The following is a 20506-nucleotide window of genomic DNA, read 5'->3' on the forward strand; positions in this document are numbered from 1 at the left end:
TGTGTTGGATGATTTCTTTAATTTGGGGCGCAGGGTGGCCGGAGGATACGGCGTACGCTGATAAAAGGTTAAGGGTGGGATGTGCCGGATGAGCCCATCGCTAAAAATGCTGATAGGAAAGAGAAGAGGGTTGGATGGATTCATTTTTAGAGCCCCAGAACTGTGACAGTTCCCGAGGTGATGCCTGAGGACCCCGTGGACATGTTTTGTCGCTGGGGTGGTTGGAGGGTATCGGATGCTGCCGAAACGCTCAGGAGGTCTCTTGTGGTCTCAGCAAAAGTCTTTCAGCCTCGGGCAGAGAACAAGCTGCTCCAGGGTGGTTCTTCACGTCTCCTGTAGCTCTTCTGTTCAAGGATATTCAACCTGGTTTTGTTTCTTTCTGTGTTTTAGGGTTTTTTTTTGTTCTGTTACTTACTAATAATCTCTGGCCAATCTCATCCCTGGATTCTGCTAAAGGAAAAACCTCGTGTCTCTATCTTTGTCTCTGTATTTCTGTGCACTTTGAATAAAGGGAGTGCGGTGGGCAGAGATCTGCCATGGGTAACGGCTGTGATTTGCAACCAGAGGGCTATGCAACCAGACGACACGTTCGGAAACACATCCCAAAACCAGGCAGAAAGGCCTTCATCCATCCTTGTAGCTTTATCTGCTGGATTTCCCTGTTTCAGGCGTCAGCACGATTGTGACCAAACGTTTTCTACGTTTTCCTTACCTGAAGGCACAAACACGTTATTTGCGATTTTAAAGAAAACATTACCATTTTAGTCCAGGCAGGGGAGGGAAGACGCGATCTCTGGCAGCGCACACAGACATTGTACCCACAGTAGAAAGCAAAACAGACGTCTTTCTGTCCTGAAGAATTTTGGCTTTTCCCCACTCTGATTTCCCTTTCCTCTCCCATTTCAGATCCCCAAACCCCTTGTCCCACACTAACACACCGTCGGGAAGCGATGGCCAAACGGTGGCCAAACGGTGGCCTTGGGCCACTCCATTTTTTAGGCAGGACAGGAAGAAGAATCTCAAGTTGTTTAACCCTTCACTCGCCTCGTAGGGCTCAATGACAGTGACAGACAAGCCTGACCACGATTGTTCATAACCCTTTTCCCACCTTTTTTTACAGCCTCTCTGCTGTCTCTTCAATGCATACATGATATTTCCAAGAACCCTCATAGTGAGTTGCCAAACTTGAATTGCACCGATCAGTTTTCTGCATCCAGAACCAGTCTCGTAGTGGCTGTACTTTGAATAAGTAATGTTTGCATGTAAAATATATACATATATACATATATATAAAAAGTATGTGCATGGAAAATGTTTATCTTCGTACTTTTTTGATACAATGTATTCATCAGTTGTTAATTTTTAATTATATTTGATATAAATTGGGGGTTTGTTGCAAAACTTTATATTTAAAAAAACAGTGTTAAAAATGATAAAAGTTCCAACCATGCAACACAAGCGGAACTTTACCCAAAAAAAAAGGGGGGAAAGGTAAAACAAAAGGTTCTGTGATTGCATAGTTTGCTGCCTGAATAATATTTATCAGCCAAACTTTGAACTCTGCAGTTGTTTCTACAATTACATTTTGTATGAAGCAAAGTCCTTGAATTAAAATAAAAACTTAGCAAAAAAAACAACCAAACAACCCTTAGCAATTCAGAGCTGGTGTGTGCAGTGTGCCTAGTGACCCGGAGCGCAGCCTGCGGCTAGTGGAGAGTCATGGGGGGCAACCTGGCTCCAGCGCCACGCTGAGCGCTGGCCCCTGCGATCCGGTGTAAAACCGGGTTTAGCTAAGCCGGAGTCGGGATGCTGTAAGAAATTGGCCGTGTCTGTTGGTTTCTTTTGTGCGTGAGGTGTTAATTCCTGGAGCCCAACAGGCAGCAAAGTCGCATCATTTAGGTTGAGGGTTACAAAACATCCCAGCAGTGATTGATTCCTTCAGAGTTTTTAGCAAAGGGATGTTAGGCTAACGGTTGGACTCGATCTTAAAGGTCTTGTCCAACCAAAATGATTCTGTGATTCTCATGTTGATGTGCAAAAATACTTAGGACGCAGCTCCCTTTAGCATTAACCCTTATTAAACCTTAAACCTACTCCCAGCAAGTGCTGCTGGTGTTACCTCAGGCACGAGCGTGGAAATCGGTGCCATGTGGGGTTGGTTTGGTGTCAGGAGTCTGGCACGTGTCCAGGGCGTGATATTGTACTTGTAGAGAATAATAATAATAATTAATAATAATAATAATAATAATACTTGCTGAGTGTACCTTGAAGTCCTTACTCCCAAGGCTTGCACTGAGCAGAAGAAAAACCCAAAGTCTGTTGGTACACAAGGCAGGAACCTTTGATATCTTTGGATAACTGGAGAATCACCTTCATCCCCTACCAGGGTGAAAAATGCACTGCAGGCATCTCCTTCATTGGGGTGCGGTGTTGTGACACTTCTGGTAACATCAAGGACGCTCTGAAAAATTGTTCAACTCTTCTTCTATTTTGTTGCATCATGTCTGTGATGAGACCATCCAAGGTCCCACCTGAGGTTTGGGTATTGTGGGAAATGCGGTACATTCAAAGAAAAGGTCTTTCTCCCTCCTGATCACCAGTTCAGGCTATAGCATGTGAAGAAAATTATTTTGCTTGAGGTCACACAGCAAATTGTTGGCAAAATTTGGAGCAGAATAACTTCTCTTGGCTTGCAGGCTGTACAGGGGTTGGGTTTCTTTGGTTTCTTGGGTGGGACAACCCTGGAGCATAGGGGAGAAGAGTAGGATTTTTGTTGAAACGTTAAGATATCCCAAACAAACAGGACGAAGGGAGATTTCTGAATGTGTCTGAGCAGCATACAAGGAAAGGTTTGAAAAATAGTGCAAGGTTTGTGAATCAGTGTGCATCCCGACTCCAGCAGCGCCGAGTCCGCTCCACCGCGTCTCCGCGGAGCTGGAATCTGCCTGGAACACCAGATGAGCGACATCTCCCCTCCAGATGTGTGTCACAGAGCAGCTCCAGAACCAGCGTACAATCCCAGCTGTGTTTTCAAATCCTAAAAGCCTTTAAGGGAATTTATTCTCTTCTCTTCTTTCTTCTTTCTCTCCTCCTCTTCTTCCTCCTCTTCCTTCTCCTTCCTCTTTTTCCTTTTCCTCCTCTTCCTCCTCTTCCTCTTCCTCTTCTTCCTCTTCTTCCTCTTCTTCCTCTTCTTCCTCTTCTTCCTCTTCTTCCTCTTCTTCCTCTTCTTCCTCTTCTTCCTCTTCCTCCTCTTCCTCTTCCTCCTCTTCCTCCTCTTCTTCCCCCTGTTCTCTTCCCCCTTCTCTTCTTTTTCCCTTTCCTCTCCTCTTTCTTCCCTTCCCTTCATCTTCTCCTCCCCTCTCTTTGTCTTTCTCCTTATTTCAGTTGTATTCTTCCCATCCTTTGCTCTTGAGTTCAGCTGAACTCCACAAACAGCTCCGTTTTTGTACCTCGTCCCCAGCACGGCTGGTTTCTCATGTCGGGTGTCACACTGTCCCTGTGAAGCTGCCGGGAGCGGGTTTGCACGGGGTCTCTGCCCCGCAGGGACACATCTTGCTGGCACAGACCGCTCCACCTCTGCTCCACACATCCCCATGGATAAATCTGGGCTTGGGATCACTATTTCTACATACGACACCCCCACACCTCATTTTACCATTAGGGGGTAGCATTTTCAGGCTTTTTCTACATTCTAAGGAAACCAAAAAAAACAACTGGATAAAGGCTGATACATCTCCCCTTGTCAATTTTTGAGAGTTATTCCCTGAAATATTTGCCTTAGGATGCAGAAAACTTGGGGTGAGACGCTGAATACACCTGAGTTTGAGCAGTGCAGGTAACTTGGCTTTTTGTACTCCCAGCATCGTCTGGCTGATTCCCCGTTCCAGCCACATCTGCAGACGGTGCCCGTAGACTCCTGCGTGCCCTCTGAACTGATTAATTACCTGTCCCGGTGGAATTCATCCCTTTTGATCAGCCCTAAGCAGATCTCCTGGTATTTCTAGGGCTGAGGAAAGCACTGTTTTCAGAAAGCATCATAACGAGCCTCAACTCAACACTGTCCCTCAGCTCATTGCAAAGTATTTCACAGAAGAGGCTGGTTTTGCATCTTCATGTGATTAAAAACAAATAAACCGAGACACCTCAAGGAGACTAAATTGCTCAGGGTCACCCCGCAAGTGAGCGCAGAAGCAAGGACAAGGTCTCCTGAGCTCCAGCAGGTTATTCTGTCTCTGTGTTTTAAACCACTGATGTGTGCATGATTGTTTTTTTACATTTACAGGCTCCTAGTGGGGTGTTAGCAAGGTGACACCGGGATTTTGGCATCTCACTAGCAGACGCGTTGGTTCGCTGGAGGGAATTCAAAGCAAAGAGCAATGACAAAAAATGTCGAAAGGCCGGGGACCGATGGCAGTAGCTGTGAGGAGCTCTGTCGGTGATACAGAGGGGGCTCTGATAAGGCTCTGCAAATGTTTATGGGGGTGAAGTCTTGAGGCAAGTGAGTCAGCACGAAGGAGCTGCTGAGGCTGTTTGAGGTCTGAGCAAACTGATGGAAACACCGCAACAGAGCCTTTTGCCCACGGGGAGAGCATGGGACCTGCTGGTGCAGCAGAGCTGCGTTAATTCAAAGAAAACAGTATCTATAACCGTAGTTTATTCATTTTATCCTCATCTCCACTTTCTGTCACTGCTCGGAAACAGAATATCCCAGTTTTGCCTGTGTCTTTTTATAATTTCTCTGTTTCTGGCAGCATTTCGTCTGCCCAGCACGGCGCAAGCAGAGGAGGAGGAGTCGTCACGGTCCTTGCCCAGCTGCTCCCGCACAAAAACCTGAAATACCATAGGGATGTAAAGCCCCATCTTCTCTCAGAAAGCTGCAGAACGGAGTGAATGTGCTTGTGTTACTGGATCCAGCAAAGTGACAGTGCATTTAAAAAGGTGATGAGCTGAGCCAACAGGACTGTGGCAGAGTAAATGCCTTCTGCAAGGTTTTCTTTCTCCTCGTGGAGCAGAAAGCATTTTAAAGACCTGGTTCTGCAGGTGGCCCACCTAAGCCGCTGGTCCTGCAGTGGGATGGTGGGATGTGGAAGGAGTGGAGGGCAGAGTTGCTGCGTGTCCCACAGCACAGACCGGCTGCAGGACAGAGCCCCGAGATGTGACAGATGTGCTGCTGGGACAGATGGTGACAGCTGTGGAAATCAATGGGATTCAGCAACACCTGAGAAGGGAAAGCCGAGCCCGTGTCATGTGTTCTCGACAAATAAAGTCCTCTACACAGCAAAGCAAATGACTCCTGAGTGTGTCTGACCTGTGTCTGACAGCTGAGTCAATGTGTGGCAGGGTGAGGGGCAGAGAGGGGTGACCTGGTGAGATTTAACCCCTGTACTGCCAAGAAGGGGGTGAACTGTCCCAGGGTCTGGGTGAGGAGAGTGGGGATTAAACCCAGATGACTGGGAGAGCTGGGGTCCCTCCCTCACCCCAAAATGCCAGGTTGGGAGGCTGATCTGTTCCCATCACCCTGTGGACACAGGGTCAGGAACCCCACTGGGAGAAGCAGCGAGCTGGGAAACATCTTTGGGGGAAAAGCACCCAAAAAAACCCATCTGCAACAAGTTTTATTTGTGAGGGATGCATGTCTCCTTTACCTATGGAGGCGAAACCAGCACATGATGGGGAGGTCATTAACCCTGCAGCCCCTGGTTGAGGTACAAGCATGTGTCTGTGTTACCCCCTGCTGCTCTGCACACACAGAAACACTGTGGTTGGAGAAGACCTTCAAGAGCATCGAGTCCAACCTTTAACCCACCCCTGGCACTGCCCTGTGTCCTGAGAACCTCCTCTCCGTCTGTTCAACCTTCCAGGGATAGTGACTCCACCACTGCCCTGGGCAGCCTGTTCCAATGCCCGACAGGTCTTTGGGGAAGAAATTGTTCCCCAGATCCAACCTCAACCTCCCCTGGCGCAACTTGAGGCCGTTTCCTCTTGTTCTATCACTTACAGCTTGGAAGAAAAGAGCGATCCCCCTGGTTCCAACCTCCTTCCAGGCAGCTGCAGAGAGCGAGCGGCTCTCCCCTCAGCTCCTGTTCTCCAGGGCACGCCGGGGCAACCCCCGCTCCGAGCCCTGCGTTGGAAGCGCCTCTGATTTTGGGGAGGGGGGCTGAGGGGGACATTAACCCCTGCAGCACCGGGCCCGCAGGAGCGTGTGCCAACCCTCGCAGAGGTGCGTGTGGGGAAAGGGGCGGAGGGAAGGGGGTGTCCCGGCGCGGGGCGGGGGCGGCGGGGCCGGGCGCACGATGCGCTGCGGGGCGCGGGCGCTGGCGCTGCTCTGCGCCCTGTCCCTGTCCCTGTGCCCGGCGGGGCTGGAGCTCCCCGAGCCGGGCTCGGGGCTGCACGCAGGTAGGAACACACCGGGGCGGGGGGGCTCACACTATCCCCCCCCCCGCCATGCATGCGGTCGGCGGGGGCATGGCGGCGGTCCCGGTGCTGGGCGCGGCGCTCCCCGCTAGGATGCACTGTCCGCCCGGGCTGCAGCCCCGCCGGTACCGGTGCCCCCGCAGCCGGGGCTCTGCGGGGTGCGGCGGCGGTTCCCGGGGTGGGGGGACACCTTGGGGCTCTGGCCGCGGGGCAGCCTCGCTTGTTTTGCGTACAGAAAGGCTCCCCCCCACACCCCCAACAGCATCCCCATGGGACCGTTTGGCGGTGTTAGGAAGGTCTCTCTTTGGGGGGGGTCTCAGTGTGGTGTAAGGAGCTCGGTGACAGGGACACGGTGTCCCTCTCCCCGCTGGAGCAGGGCAGTTGGCTTGCCGGGGTTTGTGCATGGCTTCTCTGATGTGGAATAGAACGTAATGGGCCACTGCTGGAGCTCTTGTACCTGGGGCACAGCAGCATCTCTCCATGTCCCTCATCTTTCCCCTCTATGGCTGATCACTGAGTCACCGTCCTGAAACTTTTCATGAAACTTTAGGGAATGTTGAGTCCTGTCCCTCCCAGTGGCTGAAGCCCCTGAGCAGCTCCCACCTGCGATGGACAGAATGGGGTTTGGGCCCCTCACACTATAAAATGAGGCACAGGACTGGTTTGTCTTACAAAAACTTCAAGCAATCAGTTCCCAAAGCTTGGCATGTGGGTCTGGGACTTTTCACTGGGAAGTATTGGGCTGTGTGGGGGATGGTAAATGTGTTAATAAAGTGACTATAAAAAAGGACGTTTAATTTGAAGGAAGCGCTGACTTGTTTCTAAGACACTCGTTTCTGCATTCACCTTGTGCTAACATGTACAGGTCCCAGTCAGAGGTGGTGACCCCATGCCTCAGTTCACTGCACAAACCCCTGCCCAAAAACATGTATGTCTGAGTGTGCCAGAGGGTTTGATACAGCCGCATCGGTGGGAACGTGTTTCCGAGAGGGAAAGCATTGATTTATCTCAGTAGAGTTTAACTCCGCTTGAACCTTGGCTTGGAAACGGCTGGAGCGCTGCAGTTCACAGCCTGGGAAACGGAGCTGGGAATCGCATTTCAGGGGCTGGAACTGGAGCAAAATCCAAGTGGGGATAAGGTGCAGGGGAACAGGGACTTGGGAGGTGGTAACTCCAGTGAGGGCCTGGGGGGGAGTGGAACAGCAGAGAAGGGGTGTCTGCAGCCCAGTGTTTCTCTGGGCATGGAAGAGCTGGAGGTGTCTCTTGGCTGTAGCAGCATTATGAAGCTTTATGTTTGTATGTTTTTATTCCCTTTGGGTCATGGAGCAGCCTTGAGGAGGGTTTGACTGAGCATCATCCAGGTGTGTGGCATTACCTATTGATCACTGCCCAGGCTGATAAAGGTCACAACTTTGGGCAGGTTTTCAGGTTTCATTGTAGAACCTGCTGGTGAATGGGCACAGTCTTCCAGATATGTGAGTTTCTCAAACTTTTGCATAAAACAAGGCAGTTCTTTGGGGCTGAGGCTCTTACTTTTCACACAGTCCCTACCAATGGTACATTTCTTCTCTGAGGAAGGCCTGTGCAGCACAGCTGCAATCAATATCCTTAAGTAGAGGGATGGGGAATGAGGAGCAGCTGCTCGCAGAGCTTGACTGGCCATCCTGACCTTGGAGCTGGGCTTGGCTTTGCAAGCTGGAGCAGTGACCTGTGGCACTCGTGCAGCCGGGTGCTTTGCACACTGAGCCCGAGTCAAATGGAGAATAATTGAAACAGGGAGCGAGTGCCAGAGGAGAGCAGGTAATAACAGAGTTGGTGTCCAGAGCCGGTAGGACCTTGTTGAGGTTGTGTGTTCCCTCTGGTCCATACAGAGGAGAGGGCACGGTGTGCGGCGTTTGTGGCACCTCAGGGTTGGAAGGAAGTTAGGATCCATTTCTTAGATGGATCCGCTAGGAAATTAGGATCCGTTTCTTCTTTTTTCCTTGCTCCAGCTTGGTTGGGATTAGATGATTTGTTGGTGCCTCCTGTGCCTCTGCTTAGGTTGGTGCTTCTGCAGCATCCCTGTTGTGGGGCTGGCATTGTCCCCTCTCCCCTGTCTGGCTGGAACGGTGGTTCATGTGGCTCATGCTTGGGAGAGGCCAGTTTATAACTTCATAAGCCCCAGCTGGGGCTTTGGGTTGTAAAAGCAGGAGGTGAATCCATCTGGGAGAGAAACTGGGCTGTCACCACTTGCTGTGTTTGTAGCTGGTACCAAAGGATACTCGCTGATGATCTCGGGAGGGACGAGGGTGCCAGAAACAGGAGGGAACTGACTCTAGTGTGCAGGGAATGGGGATGCTCGGTGTCCTGTCCCCTATCAGTGCTGCTCCCTTGGAGCACACCCATGGCCTTTCCAGCAAGTGACGTTTGCACTGGATCAAACCTGTCCCTTGATCCCTAATCCACACATCCCTGGAGCAGCAAGCCGGCCTTGAAATGGTGGAGGGGTTGATTTTTAGGGGGGTATTTTAAGGCAGGAGCTGGGAGCTGCATGTAAGCTGGTGTGGGCAAGGCAAAGCCCCAAGTGCCTCCTTCCCAAGGCTGAATTTGTCAATTTGCACCTTTTTTTGGTGCTTTGAGCTGTAATGATTCCTGAAGGAGACCCCTGGCAGTGCTGTGGGTCTGTGCTGGTGGGGACTCATTTGGCAAAGTGGCACTGATAGCGTTTATGTGATTTTTGGGGTGCTGGGGGGTTGCACAAGCCCTGGCTGCTGCTGAGAATTCCCCCTATTGTCCCAATGTGCTGGAACCAGTAGGAACAACATGGGTGTAGTGGGGGCTTTGCTGAGCTCACCCTCCTGTTCAGGGGATGCTCTGGTTAAAGAAGAGGAGGAAATTGGGAAACTTCCTTGATGTGGTGGGAATCCAGTTGCTTTGGGGCTCCTGGGAGCTGGTTTTTTCCCCATAAAGTGCTATAACTGCAATTGCAACCCAGCTCAGCAAAACACAAACTCCCTAAACCAACCCAGAAAAATCCCGTCTGGGAACGTGACCCAAAAATAAACGCTCACGGACAATTTGCCATTAATTAAAGCTTAGAGTCGCTCAATTAAAATCTGCTTAATTAAGGGATAAGTGGCATCTGAAAATGCAACGCTTGGCTCCTGCAGATGGTATTTCTTGCTTGAGGGTTGGTGAAAGTGGTCCGTGAGTAAATTATCCTCCCAAAGGTCTGGTGCTCTGAAATGCCCAGTACAGTGTTATACAGCAAGGATCTGGTGTCTTATGCTGTTGTGTGCCTGCAATTATGACATGCACAGGGATTTTGCAAACTAAACATTTAACCCACTTTAAATACGCAAAATCACACATAAATTGCAATGCATCAGTACCGTTTGTGTATGTGCAGTAGCATATGTTTAATATGATAGAGATCACGTTTGTGCGTGTGCATGTGTATATATAAAGTTTACAAAATTATGGTAATCTTAACTAGTTTGCAAGTCAGATTGCTTAAAAATCTAGAAATACCAGATTTGGACGCTTCGTGTCGTCTCTATTTGACCCTCCAGTGCATGCACATTACTATGGAGTCCTCAATTAGGTGATTAAATGGTATTATATTTTTCCCTCACGCAACCCTAAATGGTGCATGGGAAGTGGTGTGACTGCAGGGGTCACTGCCTCTGTCCCCAGCTGTGCCGCTTTCCCCTGTGCATGTTTGCCCCTGCTAAGGCAGAGAATGAATGATTAAAACTTCAGGGTTTGCAGGAGTTACAAGAGGCCCCAGACAGAGCTCGCCAGTATATTTTTACAGTGCAGCTTTTATCTCAGAGGTCCCCTTAGCCAAGGTTTTCTGCACCAGAGGATGGAGGGGAGAGCCAGCCTGGGCTTGTTGTGCTGCGGGTGCATCCGAGGGGGCTGGAAGGATGGCCCTGGGGATGCTGCAGGGGTGAGATGTCCAGCCAAGGGGTCGGTCTGCTCTCTCTCAAAGAGAAGGCTCAAAACCTGGACAATTTGGTGCGGTGGTTTCTGCACCAGGCCTGACAGAGCGCATCTGTTTTCCTATGTGATGTGCAAGCTGTCCTGTCGTAGCGGGAAGACTCAGAAGCTGGTTTGTTCCTAATGGGCTGCAGTGAGCGATTGTCCTCGCAGCTGAAAAACTCACCCCCCACATCTGAAGTTTGCTGAGCGTCAGTTTCCAGATGTTATCTGCTGGATAAAAGAGCCTTTTTCTGCCCTAAAATAATCCAGTTCCTTTGTCCGTGAATTGGGAGGAGGTGGGTAGAGGCAGAAGCCCTTGGACACAAATGCCATCACTCACGTCACTCATAACTTTTGGGGTTTTGGGTGTACCCCTGTTTGCACTGAACCCAACGCAGTTGGGTACCCACTCGTTTGGGTGCTTTGGGACCCCCAGCCTGGATGTGGCCCCAGTTTCTCCAGAGGAGAAGGCGCTGACCGGGGACACGATGCTGCGGTTTGGGATGTGGCACGTGCTGGGTGTTTTCACGCTGCCCTCACCAAATGCTGCCATCCCAGCCAGCGCTGCCGCCTTCCCGAGGTGACAGGTGGCACACGATGCTTATGGCAAAGCTGTAAGGGACAGGGACACTGGGGTGCAGGGACACTAGGTGGGTGTGTGCAGGCACAGAGCTGGTACCAATCCTAGTGCTGCCGTATCCAGGCAGCTGCTGTGATGTTTAACTTTGCTGAACTTGAGCTGTTTGCAATGAGAAGTTTTCCCGTTATATGTCTGCCTCATGCTGAATTATTTGAAATAATTCTGTCCAGCAGTTCCCAGGATCCCCGTCTTCAGCATATATTTGTATTGCTGTAAGCTGGAGCGCAGACCTGAAGTTTGGCAGCATCCCCACAATAAATTCTTCCAGATTAGACCCAGTTATAAAATGTTAAAACGTTCCACGAGCAATGGGCCATACGGAGCCTCATTTCCTAAAAATTCTCTCTCCCTGTTGATTATTGTGTCCACTCTGTGTGCCAGCAGGTCTGGACCCTGCCATGGGCCAGCTCTTATGTCCCCACATGTGCCACCATGCCGAGCACATAAGGACTGAGATGCAGCCAGGGATGCTCGCACCGCTTACATCTCTATTTTTTGCATGTAGTAAGTGGAAATCATTACATGTAAATTCCGGTGTGCTGGCTTTTCAAGGGTGGATGGGTGCCTTTCCTTAAGGGAAGATTTTTCTAGAGGAGAAGTGTAATGGATAGCCAGCACGCTGCAGGTTTATGATCATATAAACTTCTCCAGGGAGTTGAGCTGGATGATACAAGCATCACACCCGTGGAAAAATAAACAGTTTGCACTGGGCTGTGCGCTGTTACGCCCAACCCGGTGCCTGTCCTTGTCGAATTATTGACAGAAGCACCACTGCTCTCCCAGCCAAGCAGCTCCAGCTCCTGGTGCTCAAGCCCAGGCTAAGCTGGGCTGGTTTGAGTTTAGATTCCCGTGAGGTGGAGGGGTTTGGGGCTGGGGACAGAGCGTTTGGTGTGAGAGGCAGCTGGGGGTGGCTGTCCCCACCCCTCGCCTCGGGCCAGGCTCCCAAATGTCGCTCTGATTTCTTGCAGGGGCAGCCGCCATCTGCTCCTGGTTGAGGTCCCGGCTGCGCCGCGGGGGCTGACGTAACGTCGTTCCACCCTGGCCAAGGCAGCCAGAGCTCTTTGTGTATGTTCACTATGTGCTATATATAAATATAACATTAATCTTGGCTCTCAGAAGCCTCGCAGTGATTGTGGGGCTGATGCTAAGCCCCTGTGCTGGCTGCGGTGCCGCTGTTGGTAGCTGTGACTGGTTACGGCTCATCTCCTGAGGAGAGGAACTCGCTACCCGCATCCCTACGGCATCTGGGATTGTTCCTTCCTCTGGGGCTTTCTTCTCTTTGGGTCTCGTTTGGGAAGGACCACTCAGGAGCCCCTTTGGAGAGGTGGTGGGTACCAGGTGGCTCGTGGGGGCTCGGTCCTCATGGCCCTGGCTGGGTGCAGACTCAGGTTTGGCTCCGCAGGGGGTGAGGAGGGAGCCCTCTTCCTCAGGGATGCTCCAGCATCTGGGAGGGTCCATGCAGGTGTTGCAGCTCTTGCCCAGGCAGGGAAAGGCTCTCTCCCCCTGCTCCTACCTGTCAGCCCAGCAGCATTTCAGGGCACAGACATGAGCACAGAAACCTCATTTCCTTCAGCTAAAGAGAGAGCGGAGGGCTGTTCACCCTGCCCTGCCATCGCACAGCAAGATCATGATTCTCTTTTTGTGCTTTGCTCCCTATTTTTAAGCAAACCAGGCTGGCCAGGCAGGGTCTGTCCCCTTCCATGACATTGCAGTGACCGTGGGAGAGCTCAGCTGAGCATCCTTGGCTCCAGCAGCTGCATCCCAGGGTGTAGCGGCACAGTGAGACCTGGTCCTGCCGGCGCTGCCACGGGCTCTGCATGGCTGAGCAAACGGTGATGGTGGCAGGGGGAAGTGCTGCCTGGCTGCCAGCTGGTGGCAAAGAGACCCCTTGTCCCCGTAGTCACTTCACTGTGCGAAGGCATAATTCAACCTGCAGCCCCTGTGACGAAGCAGCCAGCTGAAAACCCATCAATTAAGAAAAAAACCTCTCTAAGACTTAAAGACTCTCCTCCCCTGCCTTTCCTGCTCCACGAACTCAGGAGAGCAACACAGTGACAAAAATCAGCTTCTGTTTAGGGCATGTCAACCTTGACAGTGCGTCTCCATCCCACCATGATGGCAATTAGTGCAGCACTGATTACCCACGTGGAGTTTTGCCGAGCTTCCCCATCCCTCCCGGCAGTGTAATTCCTGCAGGTTAAAGGCCACCTCAGGTCACATCGGGCCGATCCCAGTGCCGCTGGGGACAAGGGTGCCCCGGCACGTGGCTCTTGGTGTTGGGAGGGACGGATGGACAGAGGAATGCAGCAGCCCCTCAACCTGTGTCCAGGAGTCTCTTTATTTCATCGGATTTGCCACAATGGTTTCATAGACATGTTGCAGCAGCTCTGCGGGAAGGGGCACCAGGATTTGCTGTGATAAGGTGCATTTCTTTTCCCTAATTTCCTTTCCACGCAACCCCTGGTGCCCAGCGTTTCTGGGAGGGATGAGGAGATGTGTTGGCTCTCTGGGAGCAAGGTTGGCTCCAACATGTCCCCATCCCTGATACCCCCTGCACGTGTCCCCCTGGGATGCTGTGAGGTGTGGGTGCAGCATGGCCAGTGCTGCTCATTCTGGGTGTTTAGAAGCCTGACCCCCTGTCCCCATCAAATCACAGAATCATAGAACAACCCAGGCTGGAAGGGACCTCAAAAGATCATCTGCTCCAACATTTTGTGGGTAAGGGAGCCTGGATGAGATTGTCTAGCACCCTGTCCAATTGCACCTTGAAACTGGGAAGCACTGGGATGGGGTGGCCGTGACACAGAGCAGGGCTGTGCAGTGACAGCAGACAGATGCTGCTTTTGCTCACTCTGTAATGGCTCTGAGCTGAGATCTCCTTGCCAGACAAACTGCAGCCGGGCAGTAGATCATGTTCCATTAGCTCCTCACTTTCTCTCTCTCTCTTTTTTTTAATATATATATATATTTTTTAAACCTGCTAGACATGATGTTTTGAAGAAGTGCTGTTATTCTGCTTGATTGCTCTGTTTTATGCTTATCCATTCCCTCTCTCACCCCTGGGGGTGCCAGTGTTTGTGCTGCTGCAATTTCATCAGGGTGCTCTGGATCGTAACAGAGAGAAGTGGGAATCGATGGGCTTGTGTGGAGCCGATCCCATAGCTGGGGAAAAATGCCATGTTGCAGCGCGAGAGCTGAGGATGATGTGATTTCTCCTTGTAAGGTGTAAATCAGAAGAGATATTAGAAATAACCCCAGGAATGAAGACCATGAACTGCAGGGTGAGGAAGGAGGGTGAGGAGAATTTATTGGGATATTCTCTGTGTACAGCACCATGCGAGACCCAGATCCAGTGTGTTTTGGGGTGCTTGTATGTCTCTATATGCACAATTAAGTGTGTGTACTCAAGATTGAGTGTGAGTTCATGCTACAGGTGAAGCATAGGTTTTCAGAGTGGAAGATGTGCATTTTACTATGACTTTTTCTGCTTTCCTGCTGCTGAGCCTTTCCTTCTGAGCCACATTTTCAACAGCAGCATCCACTGGGAGTGGGAAACGTTGGACTGGAGAGGCAGGTTAAACGAGTTGCCATCCAACGAAGGCATCTGCCGCACAGGAGTGAAACCTTCAGTTTGACAGCGTTGCGTTGTTAATACTTCCTGAAGTCCTTGAATAGACCAATTAACCAGCTGGAGTTTGCCTGTGGAAATGCTGCTCTGTGTTTTGGCAGGTGGCGATGTACCGGGGCTGAGTGAGATGTTCTGCAACGAGAGCCATTAAAAGGTCATTAGCGAAGCAGAGGGGTTTTGAAGTTGAATGAAGTTGAATCGCGCTTTCTGGCAGCGAGCTTTGTGTGAGCAGATTTTAAACAACTCCTATGCTATTTTTTTTCCCTCTATTATTTCCTTACTAGAGTATTTGGAATGTTTTAACTTTAAGGGTGGCATACTGAAAGATTTGGGTGAGAGATGAGAGAAGAGACAGAGGACCTGGTCTTCATCGTGCGGATGGGTCCTCCTCACCCTGGCCAGTGAGTAGAGGATGTGGGGTGTGGAAGTTAAACTGAGCTGCAAAAGAAGAGGGAGAAAGAGAGAAAAACCAGTGGACACACACTCTGCACATAGACTTTGAGTAACTTAAAGAGCAGCTTTTTGGCCCGGTGGCTTCGCTCTTCTATATCATTTGCCAGCTCCTGCCTGTGTCCAACCAGCTCCTCGGTGCCTCGCTGGTGTTTTCCCCATGGATTCTCTACCAGAGGTTTAACCACAGCTGGCACCATGGCACAGAAATGTTTTGTGGTGAGGCCGGCAGAGGTTTTGCAGGAGCTCGGCGGTTGCAATCAGCTGGCTGCAGGATCTTGTGTTCTTCCAGGACAGGGTGGGTGGTGCATGGACCTTCATTCCCAGCAGCACGTGAATGGAATCATAGAATCAGATCGATTTGATTTGGTTGCACAAAGACCGCGGTTCTGTCTTGTGAACCAGAGTGAACCCTGGCAACCAAGCCCCGAGCTCTCTACCCCAACCTAAATGAAAAGATGTGCAATGAGTTCTGGTTTCATGTTGATAACTCCAAGGTTTTGTACCCATTTGGGAGGAGAGAAGGGCCTGAGTTCCTCACGCAGGAGTGTTTGAGCAAGACTTCAGCCTGGGCAGATGACAGGTCCCGTGCTGGCCCCTCCATCTTCTGTAGGCAGCAAAAAAAAGGGCAGCTGGAAACCACCCATAGCCTTCCCATAACATGCTGCGTTGTGGGGATGGGGACATTGCAGGGACAATTTCTTCCCCAAAGGGCTGTGGGGCATTGGAACAGGCTGCCCAGGGCAGTGCTGGAGTCACCATCCCTGGAGGGGTTGGGGAGACGCAGAGTTGAGGTTCTCAGGGACATGGGGCAGTGCCAGGGGTGGGTTGATGGACTCAATGGTCTTGAGAGTCTCTTCCAACCAAAATGATTCTATGGTCTCCCTGGGGCTCATGGAATCAAAAGTCATCCTGCTCAGGCTGGACAGGTCTTGCAAAACCACATACTGTGTTTAACACTGGAGGTCCCCAGCGTTTCCCTCCTTGGCAGGGTGAACCTTTAAGCTGCTGAACTTGCTTTGAGCAAAAACTCCTTCTGGTGGGTCAAGCTCCTGCCTGGGGTAGGTGGTTTTCTAATTCCTTATTAATGGGTTCATTTTATAACACCTTGCTCATGGTTTTCCTCTCCAAATGAGTGGCCTTTTGGGAATCCTATACCTTCTGCACTAAAAGTGCTGTTAATTTTCTTCCACATGTCCGCTGCTTTTAATTGTAACCTCTCACGTTAACTGTAACAACCCATATGTTGATTGTATATATTATTTAATTGGCTGCTGGCCCACCTCATGTTTGGGTTGTGGTGGAGTTTCAGTTGCTGGGAAGACTTGAAATCTAGATGAGCTGTTTTTCCAGCTGGGAAATATGTTTTTCCAAATTCAGCCACAGCTGTTGGTCTTAAGCTGGAGATCTACTTTGGCATATTCTTTGTAGGACATCACATCGCAGTGGTGGGGTTTTTTCTAGCTTGAAAATGGATAAATAGGAGGAGATCCCACACTTAGCAACCGGTTGTGTACTACTTGATGGATGCCGACTGGGCACAAGTGACCCAAAATTAAACTAAAGCAGCAAAAAGCTGCACCTCACTGTGTTGCCTTAGAAGACAGTACTTAGAAGCCATATCTTTGGTTCCTGTGGTTTAGTTTTGTAATTTTTAGTCTAAAATATACAAGACAATCGTGATTTTGGGCAGGGAGTGACTGTGCCCCAGAAGCTGGTGTTACTGGGGTAACTGGTGTTACTGGGGTAGCTGCTTGTGGCTTTCTGGAAGAGCTGGACTTGTGAGAAATTGGGGTTTATGGCTGTGGAGATACTGCAAGTCTGTTTAACATCACATGCAGTGGCAGGGAGCAGAGAGGGAGATTTTCGTAGCATAATTCACGTTGGAAGAGACTTCTGGGGACCACGGAGAGCAGGTCCATTGATTCAGGCCATCGAAAGGGCCACCTGGAGGTGACCACTGCTGGGTGACTGTTTTCCTACACAGGCATAAGTGGCATTTTCAAGATTGTTCCTTTGTGTCTGGGCTCTTATTTCTGATACATGCAGTCTGGTGTAGTTTACCTTGGTCTTGAGCCCTGGAAAGAAGTGTCTGGGGTTACGTCAGAGCCTGCAGCTTTCTCCTTTCAAGTACAGGGTGCCAACTGATACTCGAATGGGCAAGGGGAAGGGGAGACGGGGCTGACACACTCCAGGAGGTCCCACGGTGTGGAGGGAGCTCCAAGCCTTGTCCATGTGGGAATTGCAGCTCCCAGTGCAGCATTTCATTCCCACAAAGACGGGAAGGAGGGGGAACATCGATAGCTGGAGGCTGATCCTAAACCGCCTGGTTGCAGCTCCCTCGGAGGCATTAAGGTGATGGAGGAAGGAGCATCCCAGGCTGTCCCGGCTCTGTTTCCTCCCCATCCTTTCATTTCAGCCCAGAGACCCCCCTGCCTTGTGGCTTCCTGCCTCTCCTGAGCCAAACATGTGCAAATGTGACCGTCAATCCCACCCTGGATGGTTTTTACACGCACAGGCTGGTATTTCCTCCCAGCTCCTTCTCCCCCTGAACGGCCCCTTCACAAAGAACAGAGTCAGACATCGCTCCTGACCTTGACCTCTGCACCTCCTCCCAAAATAGGAAGCATCTGGCAGGCATGTGCTGCCTGGTGGAGCTGCAGGGACATTACACGGGCTGTGCCTTGTCCTCAAGCTCCCTGCTGGACATTGACGGGTGGTCACTCCCAGGAACCATGTAAAATCCCCCCCAATCGGTGACTTCTTGTGGGTATTTTACTTGCTGGCAGTAAGCTGCAAGGCCAGGTGGCAAGGATTGCTTTGCACAAGCTGGGAATGTTTTAATGTCTTAGAAAGAGAAACCTCGAAACCTTCCACCAGAAGGATTTCTCCCGTTGTGATATTTGATACAGTATACAGCTTAAAAAATAATTCCTGGCGTTTATGGAGCAGAATGTGATATAGTGTTTTAGTTTAGCAAACCCTTCTCTTTTAGTCTGGGAAGTGAGCCCATGGGTCGAGCTTTTCTTTTCAACCATCACACAGAGATGGCAGGGCAGCAGGATAATGTGCTGTGCACTTTGAAGCTGGAGAGATACCAGGGTGGGTTATGGGTGAAACTCATACTAGAGGAGTTCTGGTGTTTTCCAGCATCTATGTGTCTATAAAGATGGTAAGTTGAGTGGTTCTTTTGGCTGCTCCAGAGTATGTAGCACTAGAGGTGATTTGCAAGTGAGGTGGAATAGAGATGCAGCAAAGTATTCCCAGAGATGTTATCAGACATGGTTCTGAGGTGCTTAAACAGGAGATATGTCTACACAGAGGAAAAATATACTGGGGGATGTTCTTCAGGTTGGCTGCTTCAAGGTAAAGGTCCAGTGAAGTTGAGGGAGGGTGGGCTTGGGGACCTGCTTGATGTGCCTTGGTGGAGCCCCTCCTGGGGGGTGGTGAAGTGGTACCTCCAGCACAGTTTGGGGTTCAACAGCTTCTCTCCACACAAATCCTGGTTTATGTATTTGTCTGGAGCCTTCTGAGCTGTAGATCAAGCATTATGGGCTGAACGTGACCCATGAGGCTTGGCTGAAATGAGACTTTACAAGAAGAGATCTTTTTGCTTGGGGGCATCTTGGGGTCCCTGGCCCCAATGCCATGAGCTGCTGCTATCCCCGGCATTGGGAAGTTTGCCATGAAACTTGAAGGCTCACAGGCACCCAGGAATACTTTGGGTTTAAAAATGCCAGTGGAGGGGGAGAGGTGGGAGATGATCAGCTCTGTGAAACGCTGAGTGTAAAGAACTTGGAGAAGCATTCAGGAGTTGAGTAAAGGTTGAAACCACAGCAATTCAAGAGTTTGTGCAGGAAAAATTGGCAGCTGCAAGTGTGGAATGAATCACAAATGCGCACATGTTTTGCCCGAGGTAAAAGTCAGAGTGCTTTTTGGCTGTGAAATGTCAGCTTGTTAGTCTGGGAAACACTCATTTTTAATTTTTGCTTTATTCTTGTGAGCTGTGCTGAAGGGAAAAGTCGGGACTGCTCCTGCCCTGCTCTGCCCCAGGCTGTGCTGGTGCATGAGGCTCCTGTGCTTCTTTCTTCCTTTCATTCCTGCTCCCTTTCTGCAGGTCTCCCGGGGCAGACGATGCGTGGTAGCTAGATACAACCTCCAGAATGCTGTTCTTGATCAAATGAATGTTAACACCAGGTCAGAGCCTGAGCACTGACTCTCACAACAGCATATCTAAAAGCGAAGGAAGCAGAAATCGATCCCTGCAAAATGCTGTGCACTTCACTTGCCTGCAATGGAAAACTTTCCCTTTGATTAAGTGCACTGGTACTGATTTAGGTTTGGACATTAGTCGTATGCTGAGTAACAGGAGCTGGTAGACGCACTTGCAAGGCTCAATGGCTAAGCTCAGCTCAGGCAGGTCCAGCTCCTGCAGCCCGGGACTGTGGCAGATGTGGGCTCCTGGGGAGCAGCGTCTGTCTGTCCCCGCTCCCTTGACATGGGACGATTGCTGCTTTGCGGGGAATGCCAATATCTCCAGAGTGATTCATTGCAGCATGAAGTGGCTGTATATTAGCAAAAGTAAACAGTGTGCTGACCTGTAGCCATTCTTTTCAAGGGGGAAATTTGCCTTGCTGAAGGAAGGCATGGCTAAGAGAGTTTCACTGAGTTAGGGTGGGTTTGGACAGAGGTGGGAGGTTTGCCAAACACTTGTGGAACAGGGAGTCTCCTGCATTAAGTAGAATCACAGAACAGTTTGGGTTGAAGGGCCCTTCCCAGCTCCCCCAGTGCCCCCCCTGCCATGAGCAGGGACATCTTCAGCAGCTCAGGTTGCTCAGAGCCCCGTCCAGCCTGGCCTGGGATGTCTCCAGGGATGGTTCATCCACCACCTCTCTGGCCAACCTGGGCCAGGCTCTCACCACCCTCAGGGCAACAATTTCTTCCTCATGTCCACCCTGAATCTCCCCTCCTTTAGTTTAAAACCATCACCCCTTGTCCTATCGCAACAGGCCCTGCTGAAAAGTCTATCCCCAGTCTTTTGGGAAAAGCAGACTGGAGTTGCCTTTCCTTGCCAGCAGCCGGGACCTGGAGTCTCCAACAAGCTCCGCGAAGCATCCCCGGTCCCGTCCCTGCAGCGGCTGGAGGAGCTGGCAGCAGCAGACACTGCGCAGGAGCCCGGACGTGGCTCCCTGCCCATCGTACCTGGCACAACACGGAGCATGTCCCTGCCAGCCTTTTGTCTGGCCGCGTGTCCCGTGCATGTCCCCCAGCCTTTGCCCTCCAGCTCTCTTCCCCGAGTGCCGGCTCATCTCCAAAGCCAGCCTGGCGGGACGGGCAGCGCTGGTGAGCATCCAGCTTCCTGGCTGTAGCTGCTGTGTTTGCCCTGTGCTTTCCAGACCAGTGATTACTCC

Source organism: Streptopelia decaocto (assembly GCF_964273445.1).
Source record: "Streptopelia decaocto genome assembly, chromosome: 17".
In the NCBI taxonomy this organism is placed as follows: Eukaryota; Metazoa; Chordata; class Aves; order Columbiformes; family Columbidae; genus Streptopelia; species Streptopelia decaocto.